Below are 13,084 nucleotides of genomic sequence, written 5' to 3'. Positions count from 1 at the left end.
GAATTGTCTCCATGGTAATACAATCACTACTGTTGAAATCATTAGCGTCAAAATCATCTGAATTGTCTCCATGGATAATACAATCACTACTGTTGAAATCATTAGCGTCAAAATCATCTGAGTTGCCTCCATGGATAATACAATCACTACTGTTGAAATCATTAGCGCCAAAATGATCTGAATTGTCTCCATTGATAATACAATAACTACTGTTGAAATCATTAGCGTCAAAATCATCTGAATTGTCTCCATGGATAATACAATCACTACTGTTGAAATCATTAGCGTCAAAATCATCTGAATTGTCTCCCTGGATAATACAATCACTACTGTTTAAATCATTAGCGTCAAAACCATCTGAATTGTCTCCATGGATAATACAATCACTACTGTTGAAATCAGTAGCGTCAAAATCATCTGAATTGTCTCCATGGATAATACAATCACTACTGTTTAAATCATTAGCGCCAAAATCATCTGAATTGTCTCCATGGATAATACAATCACTACTGTTGAAATCATTAGCGCCAAAATCATCTGAATTGTCTCCATGGATAATACAATCACTACTGTTGAAATCATTAGCGTCAAAATCATCTGAATTGTCTCCATGGATAATACAATCACTACTGTTGAAATCATTAGCGTCAAAATCATCTGAATTGTCTCCATGGATAATACAATCACTACTGTTGAAATCATTAGCGTCAAAATCATCTGAATTGTCTCCATGGATAATACAATCACTACTGTTTAAATCATTAGCATCAAAATCATCTGAATTTTCTGCATGGATAGTACAATCACTACTGTTGAAATCATTAGCGTCAAAATCATCTGAATTGTCTCCATGGATAATGCAATCACTACTGTTGAAATCATTAGCGTCAAAATCATCTGAATTGTCTCCATGGATAATGCAATCACTTCTGTTGAAATCATTAGCGTCAAAATAATCTGAATTGTCTCCATGGATAATACAATCACTACTGTTGAAATCATTAGCGTCAAAATCATCTGAATTGTCTCCATGGATAATACAATCACTACTGTTGAAATCATTAGCGTCAAAATCGTCTGAATTGTCTCCATGGATAATACAATCACTACTGTTGAAATCATTAGCATCAAAATCATCTGATTTGTGTCCATGGATAATACAATCACTACTGTTGAAATCAGTAGCGTCAAAATCATCTGAATTGTCTCCATGGATAATACAATCACTACTGTTGAAATCATAAGCGTCAAAATCATTTGAATTGTCTCCATGGATAATACAATCACTACTGTTGAAATCATTAGCGTCAAAATCATCTGAATTGTCTCCATGGATAATACAATCACTACTGTTTAAATCATTAGCGTCACAATCATCTGAATTGTCTCCTTGGATAATACAATCACTACTGTTGAAATCATTAGCGTCAAAATCATCTGAATTGTCTCCATGGATAATACAATCACTACTGTTGAAATCATTAGCGTAAAAATCATCTGAATTGTCTCCATGGATAATACAATCACTACTGTTGAAATCATTAGCGTCAAAATCATTTGAATTGTCTCCATGGATAATACAATCACTACTGTTGAAATCATTTGCGTCAAAATCATCTGAATTGTCTCCATGGATAATGCAATCACAACTGTTGAAATCGTTAGCGTCAAAATCAACTGAATTGTCTACATGGATAATGCAATCACTACTGTTGAAATCATAACGCCAAAATCATCTGAATTGTCTCCATGGATAATACAATCACTACTGTTGAAATCGTTTGCGTCAAAATCATCTGAATTGTCTCCATGGATAATGCAATCACTACTGTTGAAATCATTAGCGTCAAAACCATCTGAATTGTCTCCATGGATAATACAATCACTACTGTTTAAATCATGTGCGTCAAAATCATCTGAATTGTCTCCATGGATAATACAATCACTACTGTTGAAATCATTAGCATCAAAATCATCTGAATTTTCTGCATGGATAATACAATCACTACTGTTGAAATCATTAGCGTCAAAATCATCTGAATTGTCTCCATGGATAATGCAATCACTACTGTTGAAATCATTAGCGTCAAAATCATCTGAATTGTCTCCATGGATAATGCAATCACTTCTGTTGAAATCATTAGCGTCAAAATAATCTGAATTGTCTCCATGGATAATACAATCACTACTGTTGAAATCATTAGCGTCAAAATCATCTGAATTTTCTCCATTGATAATACAATCACTACTGTTGAAATCATTAGCGTCAAAATCGTCTGAATTGTCTCCATGGATAATACAATCACTACTGTTGAAATCATTAGCGTCAAAATCATCTGATTTGTGTCCATGGATAATACAATCACTACTGTTGAAATCATTAGCGTCAAAATCATCTGAATTGTCTCCATGGATAATACAATCACTATTGTTTAAATCATTAGCGTCAAAATCATCTGAATTGTCTCCATGGATAATACAATCACTACTGTTGAAATCATTAGCGTCAAAATCATCTGAATTGTCTCCATGGATAATACAATCACTACTGTTGAAATCATTAGCGTCAAAATCATCTGAATTGTCTCCATGGAAAATGCAATCACTACTGTTGAAATCATTAGCGTCAAAATCATCTGAATTGTCTCCATTGATAATACAATCACTACTGTTGAAATCATAACGCCAAAATCATCTGAATTGTCTCCATGGATAATACAATCACTACTGTTGAAATCATTAGCGTCAAAACCATCTGAATTGTCTCAATGGATAATGCAATCACTACTGTTGAAATCATTAGCGTCAAAATCATCTGAATTCTCTCTATGGATAATGCAATCACTACTGTTGAAATCATTAGCGTCAAAATAATCTGAATTGTCTCCATGGATAATACAATCACTACTGTTGAAATCATTAACGTCAAAATCATCTGAATTGTCTCCATGGATAATACAATCACTACTGTTGAAATCATTAGCGTCAAAATCATTTGAATTGTCTCCATGGATAATACAATCACTACTGTTGAAATCATTAGCGTCAAAATCATCTGAATTGTCTCCATGGATAATACAATCACTACTGTTGAAATCGTTAGCGTCAAAATCATCTGAATTGTCTCCATGGATAATGCAATCACTACTGTTGAAATCATTAGCGTCAAAACCAACTGAATTGTCTCCATGGATAATACAATCACTACTGTTGAAATCATTAGCGTCAAAATCATCTGAATTGTCTCCATGGATAATACAATCACTACTGTTTAAATCATTAGCATCAAAATCATCTGAATTTTCTGCATGGATAGTACAATCACTACTGTTGAAATCATTAGCGTCAAAATCATCTGAATTGTCTCCATGGATAATGCAATCACTACTGTTGAAATCATTAGCGTCAAAATCATCTGAATTGTCTCCATGGATAATGCAATCACTTCTGTTGAAATCATTAGCGTAAAAATCATCTGAATTGTCTCCATGGATAATACAATCACTACTGTTGAAATCATTAGCGTCAAAATCATCTGAATTGTCTCCATGGATAATACAATCACTACTGTTGAAATCATTAGCGTCAAAATCGTCTGAATTGTCTCCATGGATAATACAATCACTACTGTTGAAATCATTAGCATCAAAATCATCTGATTTGTGTCCATGGATAATACAATCACTACTGTTGAAATCAGTAGCGTCAAAATCATCTGAATTGTCTCCATGGATAATACAATCACTACTGTTGAAATCATAAGCGTCAAAATCATTTGAATTGTCTCCATGGATAATACAATCACTACTGTTGAAATCATTAGCGTCAAAATCATCTGAATTGTCTCCATGGATAATACAATCACTACTGTTTAAATCATTAGCGTCACAATCATCTGAATTGTCTCCTTGGATAATACAATCACTACTGTTGAAATCATTAGCGTCAAAATCATCTGAATTGTCTCCATGGATAATACAATCACTACTGTTGAAATCATTAGCGTAAAAATCATCTGAATTGTCTCCATGGATAATACAATCACTACTGTTGAAATCATTAGCGTCAAAATCATTTGAATTGTCTCCATGGATAATACAATCACTACTGTTGAAATCATTTGCGTCAAAATCATCTGAATTGTCTCCATGGATAATGCAATCACAACTGTTGAAATCGTTAGCGTCAAAATCAACTGAATTGTCTACATGGATAATGCAATCACTACTGTTGAAATCATAACGCCAAAATCATCTGAATTGTCTCCATGGATAATACAATCACTACTGTTGAAATCGTTAGCGTCAAAATCATCTGAATTGTCTCCATGGATAATGCAATCACTACTGTTGAAATCATTAGCGTCAAAACCATCTGAATTGTCTCCATGGATAATACAATCACTACTGTTTAAATCATGTGCGTCAAAATCATCTGAATTGTCTCCATGGATAATACAATCACTACTGTTGAAATCATTAGCATCAAAATCATCTGAATTTTCTGCATGGATAATACAATCACTACTGTTGAAATCATTAGCGTCAAAATCATCTGAATTGTCTCCATGGATAATGCAATCACTACTGTTGAAATCATTAGCGTCAAAATCATCTGAATTGTCTCCATGGATAATGCAATCACTTCTGTTGAAATCATTAGCGTCAAAATAATCTGAATTGTCTCCATGGATAATACAATCACTACTGTTGAAATCATTAGCGTCAAAATCATCTGAATTTTCTCCATTGATAATACAATCACTACTGTTGAAATCATTAGCGTCAAAATCGTCTGAATTGTCTCCATGGATAATACAATCACTACTGTTGAAATCATTAGCGTCAAAATCATCTGATTTGTGTCCATGGATAATACAATCACTACTGTTGAAATCATTAGCGTCAAAATCATCTGAATTGTCTCCATGGATAATACAATCACTATTGTTTAAATCATTAGCGTCAAAATCATCTGAATTGTCTCCATGGATAATACAATCACTACTGTTGAAATCATTAGCGTCAAAATCATCTGAATTGTCTCCATGGATAATACAATCACTACTGTTGAAATCATTAGCGTCAAAATCATCTGAATTGTCTCCATGGAAAATGCAATCACTACTGTTGAAATCATTAGCGTCAAAATCATCTGAATTGTCTCCATTGATAATACAATCACTACTGTTGAAATCATAACGCCAAAATCATCTGAATTGTCTCCATGGATAATACAATCACTACTGTTGAAATCATTAGCGTCAAAACCATCTGAATTGTCTCAATGGATAATGCAATCACTACTGTTGAAATCATTAGCGTCAAAATCATCTGAATTCTCTCTATGGATAATGCAATCACTACTGTTGAAATCATTAGCGTCAAAATAATCTGAATTGTCTCCATGGATAATACAATCACTACTGTTGAAATCATTAACGTCAAAATCATCTGAATTGTCTCCATGGATAATACAATCACTACTGTTGAAATCATTAGCGTCAAAATCATTTGAATTGTCTCCATGGATAATACAATCACTACTGTTGAAATCATTAGCGTCAAAATCATCTGAATTGTCTCCATGGATAATACAATCACTACTGTTGAAATCGTTAGCGTCAAAATCATCTGAATTGTCTCCATGGATAATGCAATCACTACTGTTGAAATCATTAGCGTCAAAACCAACTGAATTGTCTCCATGGATAATACAATCACTACTGTTGAAATCATTAGCGTCAAAATTATCTGAATTGTCTCCATGGATAATACAATCACTACTGTTGAAATCATTAGCGTAAAAATCATCTGAATTGTCCCCAATTGATAATACAATCACTACTGTTGAAATCATTAGCGTCAAAATCATCTGAATTGTCTCCCTGGATAATACAATCACTACTGTTGAAATCATTAGCGTCAAAATCATCTGAATTGTCTCCATGGATAATACAATCACTACTGTTGAAATCATAAGCGTCAAAATCATCTGAATTGTCTCCATGGATAATACAATCACTACTGTTGAAATCATTAGCGTCAAAATCATCTGAATTGTCTCCATGGTAATACAATCACTACTGTTGAAATTATTAGCGTCAAAATCATCTGAATTGTCTCCATTGATAATACAATCACTACTGTTGAAATCATTAGCGTCAAAATTATCTAAATTGTCTCCATGGATAATACAATCACTACTGTTGAAATCATTAGCGCCAAAATCATCTGAATTGTCTCCATGGATAATGCAATCACTACTGTTGAAATCATTAGTAACTTTGAGAGCAATGAAATTGTGCACGAAGTTTCCATTGACCTTCTTTGTCTTTCTGATTGGAAGGTTTGAATTAGTTTAGACTGTTACTCAAGACTTGGCATTAAAACCAATGTATACAAATCTGGTGTGTTAACAACGTTAGAAACATGCGATTCATACCGATTACTGAATATCTTTCATATGAATTGTCTGTGAACAATATATGGTGTTTCCTCCAGTGAAACACTTGCAAACATCAGTAAATTTTCCAAATGTAACATTACAGGAATTGAAAGATTTATCATGCAGTCATAGCTCATGTGGAAGTAATTGTATTGATAGGGAATGATGATACAATTCCCTTACATGCTCATGTCTACTGAGATGATGGTGAAGTAAGGAGTATATGAGTCTTTGTTGTGATACAAGTAGTTTTTTTTAAATAAAAAAAACATGAAATTTTTAGCTGGCTATGCAACAATTGTAAAACTGTAGCTACACATCACCTCATAAAAATTACTTGCAGCACTGTAAGAGATAATAAAAACTTGACAACAACTCATCAAACGTTTCCAGTACCTTTGACGGCACTTGCCGTTAATTACAATGCAAATAAACGTTTCAATCACCTTAGAAACAGTCTAGAATTTTATTATCAAAACTTCATATATATACATCTAGTATTTTATTATTTAGATAAAATATACATTTTGTTGAGATAAAAATAAAAATTAAAAATCTTTTCTTTAAGTGTACCAACTAGTATTTCATTTTATAAAATAGAAACTGTGAAGTATTTTATTATCAGAACCTTAAATATATATATATATATATGTCTATTTTATCTAGTGAAATACTACATATATATATATATATATATATATATATATATATATATATATATATATGTAGTATTTCACTAGATAAAATAGACATTTTGTTGAGATAAAAATAACCGTTGCTTTAAGTGTAACATCTAGTATTTCATTAGATACAAATAACATTTTATTGGGATTAATATAAAAACTTTAAAAAACTTTTTTTAAAGTGTAACATCTTCTAGAAGCAAAATGTATAAAATTAAGTGTTAAAAATATAAAAAAATTACAACATATTGATTCTAATAAGAAAATAAAATTACGTATTAAAAATATAAAAGAGTACAACATATTGATTCTAATAAGAAAATAAAATTAATCACTATAATAAATTATAAACATCAAACTGCATTAAAATTAATAAATCCTCTTCCTCGATTTAATTGCTAGATAGAAATAACCTAGTATATTAATTAAAATACCTATCGAAATATCAACAAAGCTTATACATAGATTTCACTACCACGCTATTGTCGAGGATATTTACTATGCATGGTTCGGAAAACAGCAATATCGCCAAACACCTGATAAATCAACATTTTTGTTCTAGATTCCAAGTTAAAAAAATATTAGACAACAAATACATAAGCAAACAAACTTATAACTCTAACCATAATGAAAATTAATCAAGATGGATACGAAAGTTCATAGGCATAAAATAAATATGGTAACTACATCAGCCAATTTTTACTGGTAGTGAAGAAAATTAGTTGGAAGATGATAATGATCTGAACTAGGAGCAGACAGGAAATATCTATTCAATAAAATATGCCCAAAAGAAAAACGTTTCTTGATAATTATATGTAATTCAGGTATAATTTTCTCTGCACTTTATCGTTATACACGCCTATATCGACTCGTTCTTCAAGTGTTTTTCTCCATATGTCTCTTATATTTCGATCAAATGAATCTTGCTTTTATGAGGTCAATCCAATATGGACAATGACAAAAACAGAACACTAATATTTGATGATACTAAAAATACTGAATTTCATATCTTTTTATTTACAGATGTTCCTGCCTTAACACCTATAGTGAATGTAAATAGATCATCATCATCTTTATACAATATTCTTAAAAAAGTTATTGACTTATACGTGAAGAAACAAAGTTATTGTTCGGAAATGTGTTTCTCAGGATTCTACTATTTAACAAATTCTAGAAGATTTGCTTTGTGAAATATGTGTTTAATGTTCGAAAAATCAAAGCATATGAACAGATCGAATCACAAATTGCAGAAAATATGTCTTTGGAAAAAAAAACTAGATTGTATAGCAGGGGTTACCCGGCATTGCCCGGGTGTTTGGAGGTAAATCAAAACTCCGGGTAGGGAAAAAAAAAAAATCGGTAGGTGAGTATGAGGATCGAACCCGAACCCTTGAGGCAAAATTGGAAATTAAAGTGTGAAAAAAAAAATGTGACGTTAACCATTGAGCCACCGTGGCATACTAACAGAAACACGTTCGAATTTAATTACTTAGAATTTGCAGGTGCACGTTTTAATTTTTAATGGGGTCAACTTTACCTGCAGGGTTTTATGATTTTATTTACCCAAGATACTGGAGGGGACCAGCTCCCCTTGTCCAATTTGAATAGCAATTGTCTGAGATAAGGAAAATATTTTTTCATTGATCAAATCTGATTGCTTTCGGACATTTCTGGCGATGGCGACTGGAAAAATATCGCCTGAATTAGTGTTGCTTTTATTATAGGAAAAAGCCTAATCCACATGCGGCGAGCCAAAACTGTTGAATATTTATCTTCCCGAAGTCAACCAAATTAAATAGACAGGCGAGATCCGTTATTAACTCGGAAATATTATGATTTATATGTGATATAAAAAGTTTTAAGAAGTGAGCCGACCGAGCGCTTCTCTGAAAAAAGCCTTTCTTGGATATACACAAAAACAAATATACATACACACATTTTTGCTTTTATATATATATATATAGATTAGAAAACATAGCAAAAACAAATATATCTTAGAGACGTAAAACAAAGTAAATGATATATTCTTTGAATGTTATATGTCTGTTCTTGAATTTGCTTAAACATCAGTGAATTTAGAAAACAATACGAGGATAAAGTTATATTATTTAGAACTCAGTTGATAATCTTATTCCAGGATCAATTTTAGTAAAACATGCAGGTCCATAGTTCTGAAAAGCAATGTTCTTGTGAAGTGTGTGGATATTCTTTTTCTAAAAAATCAAAGTTAGTAAGACATATAAAAACTCACACAGTGATAAAGCCACATGCTTGTAAAGTGTGTGGACATTCCTTTTTATATAAATCAAAATTAGTTATACATATGAGAACTCACACTGGGGAAACGCCGTATTCTTGTGACGTTTGTAGCTATTCTTGTTCTAAAAAATCAGACCTAAACAAACATATGAGAACTCACACTGGGGAAAAGCCACATGCTTGTAAAGTGTGTGGACATTCCTTTTTATATAAATCCAAATTAGTTATACATATGAGAACTCACACTGGGGAAAAGCCACATTCTTGTGAGGTGTGTGGATTTTCTTGTTCTGAAAAACGTAGGTTAGTTATACATATGAGAACTCACACTGGGGAAAAGCCGTATTCTTGTGGCGTTTGTAGCTATTCTTGTTCTGAAAAATCAGACCTAAACAAACATATGAGAACTCACACTGGGGAAAAGCCACATTCTTGTGAAGTGTGTGGAAATGCCTTCGTAGATAAATCAAAATTAGTCAGGCATTTAAGATCTCACACTGGGGAAAAGCCATATTCTTGTGAGGTGTGTGGATATTCTTGTTCTGAAAAACATGGGTTAGTTATACATATGAGAACTCACACTGGAGATAAAAGAGAAAAGACACATTCCTGTGAGGTCTGTGGATTTTCTTGTTCTCAAAAATCTACGTTAGTTATACATATGAGAACTCACACTGGGGAAAAACCATATTCTTGTGATGTTTGTAGATATGCTTGTTCTACAAAATCATGCCTAACCAATCATATGAGAACTCACACTGGGGAAAAGCCACACTCTTGTGAAGTGTGTGGACATTCTTGTTCTAGAAAATCAAATTTAGTTATACATATGAGAACTCACACTGGGGAAAAGCCATATTTTTGTGAAGAGTGTGGATATTGTTGTTCTCAAAATTCATCGTTAAAAGTGCATATGAAAACTCACACTGGTGAAAAGCCACATTCATGTGAAGTGTGTGGATATACATGTTCTCAAAATTCCACATTAGTTGTACATATGAGAACTCACACAGGGGAAAACCCATATTTGTGTAAAGAATGTGGATATTCGTGTTCTAACAAATCAGCGTTACTGAAACATATAAGAATTCACACTGGGGAAAAGCCCTATTCTTGCAAAGAGTGTGGATATTTTTTTTCTAGAAAATCATCGCTAGTAAGACATATAAAAACTCATACTGGGGAAAAGCCACATTCTTGTGAAGTTTGTGTATATTCTTGTTCTACACAATCAGACCTAGTGAGACATATGAGAACGCACACTAATTTCTACTAGACACTTTCCTCGAGTGTCTAAGGTGTCTCTGTACAGGGATTTGTCAGAACAACCTGGCATGAGGATACCTTTTCCATAAAACTAAACCCTGACCAAATATTCAAAATCACATAATATTCGCTGCCCAAATAAGATCTCCTCACTATAGCTAACCCCCAGTCGCTTTTACGAGAAATGGTGCACCTTCTCCAAGTGGTGTTACCTCAAGTAATAGCACGAAGCTAGATACTCCACCAGACTAGATAAATTCTTGTCCTGGAATCCAATAAGACCAAAAAAAAAAGATATACTGCAACGTATAAAAATGGTTAATTGGGGAGAGGAAAATTATGTTCTCAATTTCTTTACTAACTCAGTGTTTGAGAGATAAAGAACTTAAATGGAACATTCGAATATCTATGAATCTCATATAGAGTCAAGTGTTAGCCTCAGGTTGTGGGCCCCTTGATTTCTGAGAATTTCGACTGAAGTAATATGAAACAAAAAAGTCCCGTTCTTGTGAAGTACATTGATATTCATGTTCTGATAAATAAAATTTAGTGAAACATATGACAATTCACACCACGGAACAGTCACATTCTTGTGAAATGCGTGGGCATTCTATTTCTCATGAATCAAAGTTAGACATACGATTTAACACTGCAGATTGACTGGCCCCAACAAGAGGTCTACAAGCTTGACATAAAGACCAGAAAGATATTCACCCTACATAAAGTTGTATACCGAAACTGATGCATGAACAGGATGTATATACCAAGAGGAGAAGGTGGCTTGGACCTAACAAAGACCAACCAAGCCTTTAGAGCGACTATCCTCAGTCTGAGACAATAAATAAACAACCCAAAAGGTGTAAACATGAGATATGTGATTCAACACCACCGAGAAGTCATGTCCAAGCAAACCTCTATCATTAAACTAACTGAAACCTTTGGAGAAGACCATCTTGAAGCAGGCCGCAATAATCCCAGATATCAATAAAGCAAGAAAAGTAAGAGAAAAATATTGTAAGAAAGAGGTAAATGTCAGAAAAAAAAAGATAGCAAGATCATAAAAGAACTTGAACAGCCATATATTGACAAAGAAAGAGCATTATAATAGCTAAGAAATGGGGGTCTAGGATTTCATAGAGAAAGACTGCTAATGAATGCTCAAAACCAAGGCCTCAGTATAAACGTCTTTAAAAAATGGCTGGAATTTCCCAGAATGACAAATGCAGGTTCTGTCCTGACTGTTGAAAGCATAAGCCACCTGATAATAGGTTGCAAAATTCTACTCGCAGATAGCCATTACACCAAGCGCCACAATAAGATTTGCAAATACCTACACTGGAAAGCATGCAAAGAGTTAGGACTTGCTGTAACTGAAAATGTCGGGGAATATGAACCAAAACCCATCACCACCAATGGGAATATTAACATCTCTTATGACACGATAATATCAGTAGGAGGATACATTGAAATAATGCCATAAAACCGGATATTGTTATATGGAATAAAAATTTATAGCAAAAATCATTGATGTCACAGTTCCTAATGACCATGAACACTTACGAGAGGATGCCATCTGTAAATTATTTGGTATAAAATGGTTGAATGTTGAATGTTGGAACATACTGGTCAAAAAGTATATCAGCCTCGGATGCTGAGAGATAAGTTTCAAGGAAAATATACCAACCGCTGTAATAAAATTTGTACATTGGAAATATTGCTTAATATAAATGCCATCGATCAACTGACAAAATTCGCCATTTTTTATGGATTTTTCATGATTGACTGACCACCAGATTACATAAATTGCTGCGACATGAATACCTGAAAACTGTTGTCCGTACATAATAGCATTTACTGATATGCAATAGTTCTGAGGTAGTTAAGACCACTATATCTATGATAGTATGGATTCGGCTGGCCCTATGTAAGCCAGACATTTCTGCTGTTGAGCAAAGAGCACACACACAGTTTAATCGCTCATGGTGAGCACCAGGACAATTTCACCTTATTATTATGACCCCTGAACAGAATCACAACAACAATGTAATACCAATCTGTAATAAACATTAAGTGAAGTTGTGCCTAAAAGAGCCCTTGATATAAATTTATTCTGGCCAATCTAGTGGTGCGAAGGGACTCTCAATATGTTGGAATTACTTAAAAAACAAAGTAAACTATCAGGAAAGAAACACACTTGTGATAAAGGCAATCGTCCTAATGAAAATGATTTGAAATTGCAAGAAAGCTGTAGCAAAACTATTGTAGATAACCTATATTGTACTATTATAAATATAAATTGTACTATTATATTATATAAAACTATTGTAGATAACCTATATTGTACTATTATAAATATAAAATGTACTATTATATTATATAAAACTATTGTAGATAACCTATATTATATATACAGTCGTGAGCAGAAAGAA

General features: G+C 33.0%; 1 long non-coding RNA gene across 1 annotated transcript in view; it reads left to right on the top strand.

The window, feature by feature from the left end:
• LOC145239917 (uncharacterized) overlaps positions 1-11,653 on the top strand; it is a 97,758-nt gene extending 86,105 nt beyond the window's left edge. The window contains exon 2 of the long non-coding RNA XR_013862406.1: positions 8,154-11,653. This is a non-coding gene — a long non-coding RNA (uncharacterized LOC145239917). The remainder of the gene's footprint in view (positions 1-8,153) is intronic.
• Positions 11,654-13,084: the final 1,431 nt, after the last annotated feature.

Source organism: Euprymna scolopes, chromosome 19 (assembly GCF_053919585.1).
Source record: "Euprymna scolopes isolate OS-2025 chromosome 19, ASM5391958v1, whole genome shotgun sequence".
Classification (NCBI taxonomy): Eukaryota; Metazoa; Mollusca; class Cephalopoda; order Sepiida; family Sepiolidae; genus Euprymna; species Euprymna scolopes.
Note: the sequence above shows the minus strand (reverse complement) of the source record. Positions and strands in the feature narration are given on the sequence as shown.